Below are 9,792 nucleotides of genomic sequence, written 5' to 3' on the forward strand. Positions count from 1 at the left end.
ATCCTTGCAGAAGAGCTTTGCTTGTTTTCCTTCTAGCCTGTGGTTCACAGGTAACACTGACTGAACATGTTGGCTTTAACAGGTTAAAATCTGTGCAGTGCCCCTGTACACCCCAGCAGGGTCTAGCTGCAGCACTGGGACAGCAGTGCTTTGCAAGTAGAGAGCTCTGCAATTAATTTGCAGCACAAGCCCTGGCCCCACCTGGTAATATTGAATCAGCAATAATGTCAGCATGGGCAGGCCCCTGAGGCATCCCTGCGTATTTGTGTCACATTTTCATCGACCACACAGGTGTTCACTGTACACCTGCAGCTCCCAGAGCACTCAGACTGCATTAAGCTCTCCACTTGCATTAAAAAAAGAAGGAATAAATGAAATTTTTTAGCTCTTGCAGGCAAAAAGGTGGGAAGTACAGTGCAAGTGCAGCTGGAAGGCCCAGACTGCTGGCTGTTTTGATTTGTGAGTCTCTGGGCTTGAGCAGTATTGTCTGTGTGAGGAAGAGTCAAGCCAGAAATACCAAACAGACTGAGTAAACCCAGTGTGTGTATTACTCTCAGTAGCAGCTAGTGACAAGCAGTAATAAATTGCTGCTCAGGAGGGTGGCTGGGGCCAAATGAAAATATACTGCTAAGTGGTACATGAGCACTATCATTATGAAAATACACACCATGGAGAGAATAAAAGTTGTGCAAAGAGTACAGCTGAGGTGGGCTTTGGTGATGATTAATGTATGAGCAAATGAACAATTTGACAGAGCGCTGCATTTTTATCCAACGTCGGAGAGCGACTCTGTATTCCAGAGAGCGACTGTGTATTCCAGCAGGGTGCCTGGTGGCCCTGTCAGCCTGTGCACAAGGACAGGGATGCTGCTGCCTTTGGACAAACAGTGGGAGGGATGTTATCAGTGTCAATAATGGCGTTGGCTCTGTTGCCTGTCCAGCAGTTCGTTGTCCCTTGGTGCCTGAAGCGAGGTTTCTGTTTGTGCAAGAGTGGCAGGGGGTGGTTGGGCTTAACCCCTGTCCCCGCACAGGAAGGACAGAGGAGCTAGCCCAGAGGAGGTGACCAGCAGGATTAGAGGGATGGAGCACCTCTGCTGTGAGGAAAGGCTGAGAGAATTGGGATTGTTCAGCCTGGAGAAGAGAAGGCTTTGGGGTGACCTAATTGTGGCCTTCCAGTGCCTGAAGGAGCCGACAAGAAAGATGGAGAGAGACAACTTACAGGGGCCTGGAGTGACAGGACAAGGGGAGATGGGGTCAGACTGAAAGAGAGCAGGGTTAGATTGGATATTGGGAAAAAAATTCTTCCCTGTGAGGGCAGTGAGACCCTGGCACCAGTTACCCAGAGAAGCTGTACTGCCCCATCCCTGGAAGTGTTCAAGGTCGGGTTGGATGGAGCTTGGAGCAAGCTGGGATAGTGAAAGGTGTCCCTGCCCATGGCAGGGGGTTGGAACTGGATGATCTTTAAGGTTCTTTCCAACCCAAGCCATTCTGGGATTCTGCATCCGAGAAGGGATGTTCTGGCTGTGTGCTAGAGGGGTGTCTGGAGTTGGATGTGATTGATATGTCCTGGTTTGGGGGTGGCTTTGCAGGGGAAATCACACAGTCTGCCTCCCCAGAGGTTTAGTTTTGCTTTATAGAGCTTAATTGGTTTTGGTGATGTTTAGAGGATATTCAAATACCCTGTGCTCTGCTCATGTCCCATCATTTATTCAATAGGAATGAGGTCTCTCTGGAGCTTTTTCCCGGTGTTTTAAAGCATTACAGAAGCTCGTCCTGAGCCAAGAACGCAGTAACATCATGTTGGAAATAATGGGAAGAGGTAAATGCTAGAATTACAAATACCACATTAAGGTTATTTCTAAATCATGCTAGGGCGTGCATCCAAGAAAGAAAAATCAGGCTTAATATGCACTGTGCTCTGCTGTGTTAATAAGTAAAAAGAGGATGAAGCTGAATAGAGGCATACAAAAGGGATGGTGTTGCTGTTGTTAGGACAATACCCTAGATTCCCTTCTCTTGAGACTGTAGGGAGCAAGCAATGCTTTTTAGCTTGGCTCTGAATCTCTGTTGTGAGTCTGTTTTCAGTTGTTGGTTTTTTTTCATGTAGCAAATGAAGAAGAGTGTAGAAAAACAGGTCAGTTTGGCTGTTGGTTAATCTGTTAGGGTAGGAAGCAAACAAGGTAGGATTCTCCAGCTACCTGCAGCTGTCTGTGGGCTAGCAGAGGGTGGGCTGGGCCTGCCAGTGGACAAGGAAAACCCAGCCAAAATGTAGGACTCTATCTAAAGTGTAAGTCCGTGGCTGGCCTGGTTTGGGGCTTCAGAGATGGAGTGCCATGAGTAGTGAGTGTTACACCAGTGGTCTGATCTAGATCTGTCCTAGCTCAGGAAAGGTGTCTCATCACCATGAGGCTGCTTTGGAAAAACATGTTATTGTGGGCCTCTCTGCCTGTATGAACACAGTCCTCAGCTTTGAAATTCCCCATCATGCCAAGCTTGTCTTCTTTAACCAGGCCCTGCTTTCATTTATATACCACCCCACGCTTTTCCTCAACAACCCCTTGCCTCTGCTATGCTCTGTGTTGCCCTCAAGCAAAGGTTGTGGTATTCAGCATGATGTAAGACAAATACATATCTGTCCTACTCAAACTCCTGTTTTCTCCCCTGTCAGTTATTAAATGGGAAGCAAAGAAGTGCAGATGAGCAATATGTTACATTCACAAGGGGCACTGCTTCCTCTGCATTGTTCTGGTATCTGGTATCTCCCTTGAATGCTGTTTGCCAGGCACTGGGCCTCAGTTTCTCCAGTCTCCCAGAGACCACAGTCTTGCAAGTACTTTTCTATGCTCCTCACTCAGTATTATGGGATTGCTTACTGCAAAGGTCTTGTGGAGGCTTCAAGTGCCCTGTCTCAGATGCTGCACAACAGTAGAGGTGGGAGTGGAATTGAATCCAGGCTGTTTCTCAAGGGTTACTGCTATATCCAGGCTTTTGGTTTGTCTGCCTTTTGCTCTCAGGGTTCATGAGAACTGCAGGGTAAACTCTTTGGTGTATTCCAGGAGAAAAAGAGCTGCTAAGTATTGCTCTGTTGAACCTTGTTCAAGAACTGCATCACACTGCCTGTGCCACTCGCTACCAGTTAACTCTGGGGTAGCTTCAGCCTTGAGCTGATGAACAGGCTGGCCAGGAGTGTTCCACAATAACAGAGAGGCTCAAGAGCCCTGATCTATTTTGAGTTTCTTTTTCAGCCCTTATCAGCTTGGAGCAGCTTTTGTTTTACTGTGTTCCTTGGAGGTCCCAGTTAAATCACATCCGTGGTGTGCCGGCTGTCAGCTGTCCTTGTAAATCCCTGCTCAGGGTCCCACGGAGCTGCTGAGGTGACAGTGAGCCTTTAGCTAAAGTTCAGAGACACCAAAGAGCTCTGCACGTTCAATTTGACCTGGGGTGTGAAGGTTACATCCCCTCTTCACTCACTAACACCAGTGGTTGGTTTTCCCAAACCTGTGATATCAATGTCTAATGGTTTTCCTGCAAAAGAATCAATTTCCATCTAATGGAATAAATATTGCAGATTTCAGCCTGAGTTATTCTCCTAATGCTCTGGGTTATGAATGAGGCCCAAAGGTGCATAAACCGAACAATGATTTATTTTCTAAACATTCCCATTCCTTTCCTCCCACAGGCTGGTTCCTATCCAAGCATAGAAGGAAAAATACTATGAAAAAAGTAAGAAATATTTTCTCCTGTTGGCGACTCAGTGCCTACTCTATGTAGGCCTACTCAGTGCCTACCCACATGTAGGCTGTGGCTGAACAGGTCTGTTTGCAATTGCAAATATGGCCTTTGCAGTAAAAAAAAAAAAAAAATCTCATCCACTTTGAGGTTCCTTGGCTTCTTGGAGCTATTTGTGTGAAAGGAAGAATTCCCAGAGAAAAGAAAAGGAAATATTTTGTTCAGGTGTTTTTGCTGTAGGTGAGAAGAAATTACTTTATCCACAAATAAACAGGCTGCTCTACCTTTTCATAGCACCATGGAATCCCAGAATGGCTTGGCTTGGAAGGGCCCTCAAAGCTCATCTCGTTCCACACCCTGCCATGGGCAGGGACACCTTCCACTAGCCCAGGGTGCTCCAAGCCCCATCCAGCCTGGCCTTGGACACTTCCAGGGATGGGGCAGCCACAGCTTCTCTGGGAAATTGAAATCACTGATTCTTTCCCAGAGGAGCTGTTTTTATCAGCGTCTTCCTTTGCCCCTTTGTCTTTGGACACCAGCGTTTGTGTCCCTGGGTGAGAGGGCTGCCTGCCGGGATGCTGCCGGGATGCTGCCGGATGTGCAGGGAGCCGGCTCCCACTAGAGCGCGCTAGGACAGTTAAAATGGGGCTGGTTTTCTGCTGGCATCAGGGTGGAACCATCAAAGACGCCTGTGTAAGGAATGGCACTTCTGTTTCTCAGCACGGGTTCTGGCTGGGTTCCCCATCTTTTGGGTACGCTTTCCCTGGAAGAGTGTGCAGCAAAGCCAGCTGTAGCTTGCCTGAGAGCACTGAGGTTTGGGCTGGGTCAGGTACTGGCAAAAACCTGTTGGAAGCCCCAGCCTGGACGGAGGGCAGGGAGGAGCTTTGTCCTCAAGCCCTGGCCTATCTCACAGTCCCTTTGTTTGCTGCTCTGTAAGGCAGAGGAAGTGGGAATCTGTGCAGTACTTGGACATGGACAGCAGTCCACCTCAAAGTCCCATTGTTGGTCTGCTGTTGTCATTTGTGCATTTTGAAACTACCCCTAACGAACTTGCCCACCTTCACAGGAGAATTTCCTGCCTCAGCCCAAGCTCTTAGACCCCTGTCTGCTACCCTAGTTTGCTTCATGTTTACTTAATTAGCCAGCTGGAGCATAATTCCTTTCATGATCTACAGTCTAATACATAAAGATGACAGTGACATGAATCTTGGCTTAGGTTTCAATTTGCATGTTAATTCATTGTGGTTCCCCTGATAGCTGGAATTTGCTCCAACAGGATCTGGGAGATGATGAAATGGGCGGGGTGTTCTCCTGTGTCCCAGCGAGAGCCTGGAGCGATAGGTGACATAGTTTTACTGTCCACCAGGCATCATCTCCTGTAGGTCTACATCAAAAAGCAAAGCAAAGGTGAAAAGCAAAGCAAAAATCCTAAATGAGGAGTTTTTCTCAGTACAGAATGCAAATAAGAGTCATGGCTCTGGTAGTTGAGAAGCATCTGGAAATCAGTGAAGCCTGGTGAGACAGCCTGCAACAGATTAAGAAGGAGCACAGTGATTTTACACAGCAATCCAGCCCCAGTCATCTCTGGTTCAGAAAGCCCTCGACACACTTATCTAGAGAAGAGAGACTCTCCAGGCAGGGAGGAAACAGTGATTTCCCTGAGTGGAAGACAAGCCCATGTTGGCTGTGAAGGGTTTAGGCACAAACCCCATCACTCCATGAGACTCATCTGTCTGTCTGACATCCAGGAGCTGGCTTACAGGGAAGGAAGTGCTGGGAGCCTGTGTTCGGTTCCAGTGCTCTGGGGGACCCTGGGAACACTGTTGGGCTCACAGGAGACTGTCAGCAAATGCAGGCAGAGCTGCCATTTGCCAGCATGCCTGAGAAAACAGCGGCTTGCCAAAGGTGGCACAAGGAGGCTCTCCTGGAAAGACAGCCATAGGTGGTTATTTATCTGTTACATTAGAGCTAAGTGAGATCCAGACCCCGGAGAGCCGGGATACAGGATAAAAACAGGGCTTGCCGCAAGACCCTGTGAGCTGAATAGAAATCATGGCTAAATTGGAGGATGGGAAAAGAGACAGGGTTGTGTGAAAAGGCATGGCCAGCATCGCACAGCAGGCAGAGCCACAGCTGGCGAGGCTTGGAGCAGTCTCTAGCTGGCAGATGGGTTTAGGTGCAGCAAATCATCCATTTTCAGATTTTGCTGATTTTACACAGTCTAATTTTAATAACAGAAGAAAAGAGTGAGACTTCTTTTTCATAAATCACTTATTCCTTTCCTTTTTCTCCCAAGTAACTGCACTAGGTCACTGTATTTTGGCCTTAGAAACATGGATAACATTTTATTGAAGAATTGTGGAGACAAAAAATTGAAAATAAATGTTATCCCTTCTCTGTGTTCAAAACCCAATGGCTTTGGATTCTCCAGGAGCTTCTTGTGCTTTCTGGAAATGCTGTTACCTTGTATGCCATGCATTCATAATCAGCTGTGGTTCGTTCTTTCTGTTCTGACCTTCCTTGCTCAGAGTCTCAAGTCACAACAGGACGAAGTCTGGCTTTTGAGAATCATCTTCCTGATACTTTATGGCCAGAAAAAGAAGGGATTTTTTTCCCCCAGAAAACATTATTAAATCAAGCCTTTTCATTTTTCACTTCAATCAAAGCCAAGTTTTTCAGCTTTTCATTAAAAACCAAGTATTTTAAATTGTTCAGGAGGTCTTAAAATGAACAGTTCCAGGTTCTAGAATAAACACTGTCATTTTCCAGAGTAGGATTCTTTTCAGGAGAGTAGGATTTAATCATGTAGCTTCTATTCCATTAACCAGGCCCCCCAGGTAAATATTTTGAGCTAGCTTAGTACAGTTCTGGATTTTGGGAAATGCAAGGTTATGATAAGCTTGTGCAAATTTGGTGAGGGGCGTTGGTGTTTCCCTGCATGTAACGGGGGGGAAAAGCCTGTTCACGGTTGGTGAAAAGCCCTGGGCAGGACTGAGTGCCATCGATCCTGGGCACAGAGTTCCTGTGTTCATGTGGCAAATCCACCTGGAAGTGGCAGGGAGCTGTCAGGATGGGGATGACAAACACCACCCCTCATTAGGCAGAGCTGAGGCAGGCACTAATTAACCTGGAGCTGCAGTGGTGCTGCTCGTGGCTCATGTCGTGATGATTCCTGACCCTTTTGTGGTGAGGGCAGGATCAGTGTTGGCTCTCTGCTTGGTGCAGCTTTCCCCCACCTTTTCCTCCACCTGTCTCCATGCATTTCAGGCATGGAAACTGTGTCCCTGTGCCCATCTGTGCTCAGTGGCTCTGGAGCCACTGGAGCTTTAATTGTGTGGAGCTGTTTTCCTGGGCTAAATTAGCAGACGCATGGGGTGACAATTCTGGCCCCATATGAGTTTGGTGGTAATAACTGAGCCTGAGACTCAGGCCAAGGCAGCAGGGCCAGAGGGAATTTAATGGGACTTCCTGCAAAACACAGCTACAGACTTTCAATTGACTTTCTTCAGTTTACCTAACTAATGTCTCCTCCAGCCCTGCTTTTTAATTCATGATAATATAATCAATCACATAATTATGACCTCATCTCATTCTCTGTTAAGACTTGGGTGACAAATAAGGACAGGATCACACTTCAGTTTGTGTTGCTGTGTTTTATTGTCTAGATGAAAAGAAGCAAACATGCTGGGGACAGAATTTCCAAAACAAAATTCTGCTGACAATAGGCAACATTTAGCTTTTTCTGGAGAGCTGGAAAGTAGGACTTGTTGGTTGGTTTCAGTTACACTGTTTTTCATGTAAATACACACCTTGTCAGACCTGGGAACAGACTCCTTTTAATTCATCTCACGAGCACACATCGGCATCATAACAAACACACGGGGAGAAGAACGATTTCTCCAGGCAAGAGGCAGCTTAATCCACTGGGTCAGATAAAAATCCTTCAAACAGAACATGGGAACTTCTCCTTTTATAGATTAACCACGGCAAGGGACTGAAATCCCAGTGTTAGGCAGCATCAAACTCCACTGATGCCATAAGCCATGGCAAGGAGCACACTGAGAGCAGGAATTAAGAACATGATTGAATCATGTGAAAGGATTTTTACTCCTGAATTAGTGTTAGAGACTTGGGTCTAATGTTATGGTTTGGGGAAAGGATGGTTAAATTCTTCACGTCCTGTATTTTTGGTCAGGTTTGACATTTCCCTGCCAAAAGCCCCTTTTGCTGACCTGCCGTTCATAATTTTACTGGGTTATCAGTGTCATCCCATCTGGAAAGAGGGTGGCTCTTTTCTTCACAGACATTTTAGGCTAAAGAGATCCTCTTCTCGGCATCTTGGGAAGACCCTAAATGCTGAATTTTAGGGGGTTACTTGTATTCCCAAGAAGGGATAAACAACAAGGCTGTGGGAAGTCCAGCGTCTGAAGTCTGATCTCTGGCTCTGTTACAGACCTCCAGTGTGACACTTGGAGCAGACTCTACCCTTGCACAACAGAAATAAACCATGAAGGTTGAAAACTAGAAGAGAAACATTTAGAATGTATGGAGTGCTTTATAAACCCATCAATTTTCAAGCCACTTTCCCAGTTTCCTGAGCCTAACTTGAAAGTTATGAGTGTTTGGGGTAGGCAATACCACACAAACAATATCCACTTTCAACACACGAATATTCACAAACCTCTCACTGTTGCTACTGTGGAAGCATTGCTGTTTCTCCTACACATAATACCATGTGATACTATTCATACTGGTTTGATGCCCCAGTTTGAGCTGTGTCATGCCACGCACCAGTTTTGCTACTGTCTTGGTTTGAGACAAATTTGGAAGAACATACCAAATGAACGTATCCTCTAATAGAAGGCAGATTTCTTGCAGCCCCTCCCCCACAGGTTCGGAAAGAAATTTCCTTGGAGGAAAGTGAAAAAAACTATTTATTTAATAAGCAAAGTGCACACAGGCATGGGAAAAAGAATGACTAATGTTAAATAATGAAACGTCTTGCTGTGGAGAAGACCTGGGAAGATTTTCAAAGTCCTTTTTGGGTGTGACTCTCTCTTCTCTGGACCATGGTGTAGGGCCTCCCAGTAATGTTCTGGTGTTGCTGAACAGCCCAGAAGAGAAGAAGAAGCCAAAGTCCCAGGAAACTCCTTGCTTTAGCTAACGAACCAGAACCTAGCTAAAGAGCAAAAGGAATGCCACCCTCTTCCCTGCTGCAGAGAGCTGAGAGCTGAGGAAAAAAAAGCAGGAAGGTGCTTTCCTCCGCTCTGCAGCAGCAGCGCATTATCTCTGTTTTTAACACAAGCCGCTGAAAGAATTCCACTGGCTCTCCCCCCCTCTCTCTTAAAGGTACAGAAAGGCACAGGATTCATATCTGGCATAGGGCAGATGATAGGGAATACAGTATCACATAGTCACCCCAGGACAGCTACTCATTTCTTGTATTCACACTTGGTAGCTGAAATACTGCAGCCCTCTGAACTTGCTTTCCTGTTTCCCCCTGATTTTCACTCATGCTCAGATTAGCACTTAGTCATCTTTACAATCCTTGCGTTTCCCTGTGTTCTCTTCTCTACAGCATGACCAAAATTTGTTTGCACAGGATTTTTATGAGCTTCTGCCCTCATTAAAAAAGGGCCAACTTGTCTTGGGAAGTTTCCCCCATCAGTTTTGACATCTCCTGCAGCCTGCCATTCCTTAGCATTAATTTCTATCGCTTCCCCCAATTTCCCTGGAAGAAATTCTGATTAGGCAATAAGTGCTGGGCCATCCATCATTTCATGCCAGTCACAAGGCACACGGTGCTTCTCAGCCTGGAAGGCACAGATCGTTCTTAATCAACCCGAGTGTGCTACGGGTAACAGAGCTAAAGACCTGATCTCCGTGGCCATCCCCCGGGACCCTGTCTAAGCATAGAAGTAAGGCAGAGCCATTGTGAGCGCCGTGTAACAGTGCAGCACAGCTGATTAAACCCCTGCAAAGCTCAGAGGGCTTCACAAAAGTCCTGTCAGTCAGCTCGCTTTTGATTTCAGGTCTGATTTTCATTTGTTTACAGCATCGCCCA

This window comes from Corvus kubaryi, unplaced genomic scaffold (genome assembly GCF_017639235.1).
Source record: "Corvus kubaryi isolate FWS band 111438036 unplaced genomic scaffold, C.kubaryi_AGA036_p1.0 37383, whole genome shotgun sequence".
Taxonomy (NCBI): domain Eukaryota; kingdom Metazoa; phylum Chordata; class Aves; order Passeriformes; family Corvidae; genus Corvus; species Corvus kubaryi.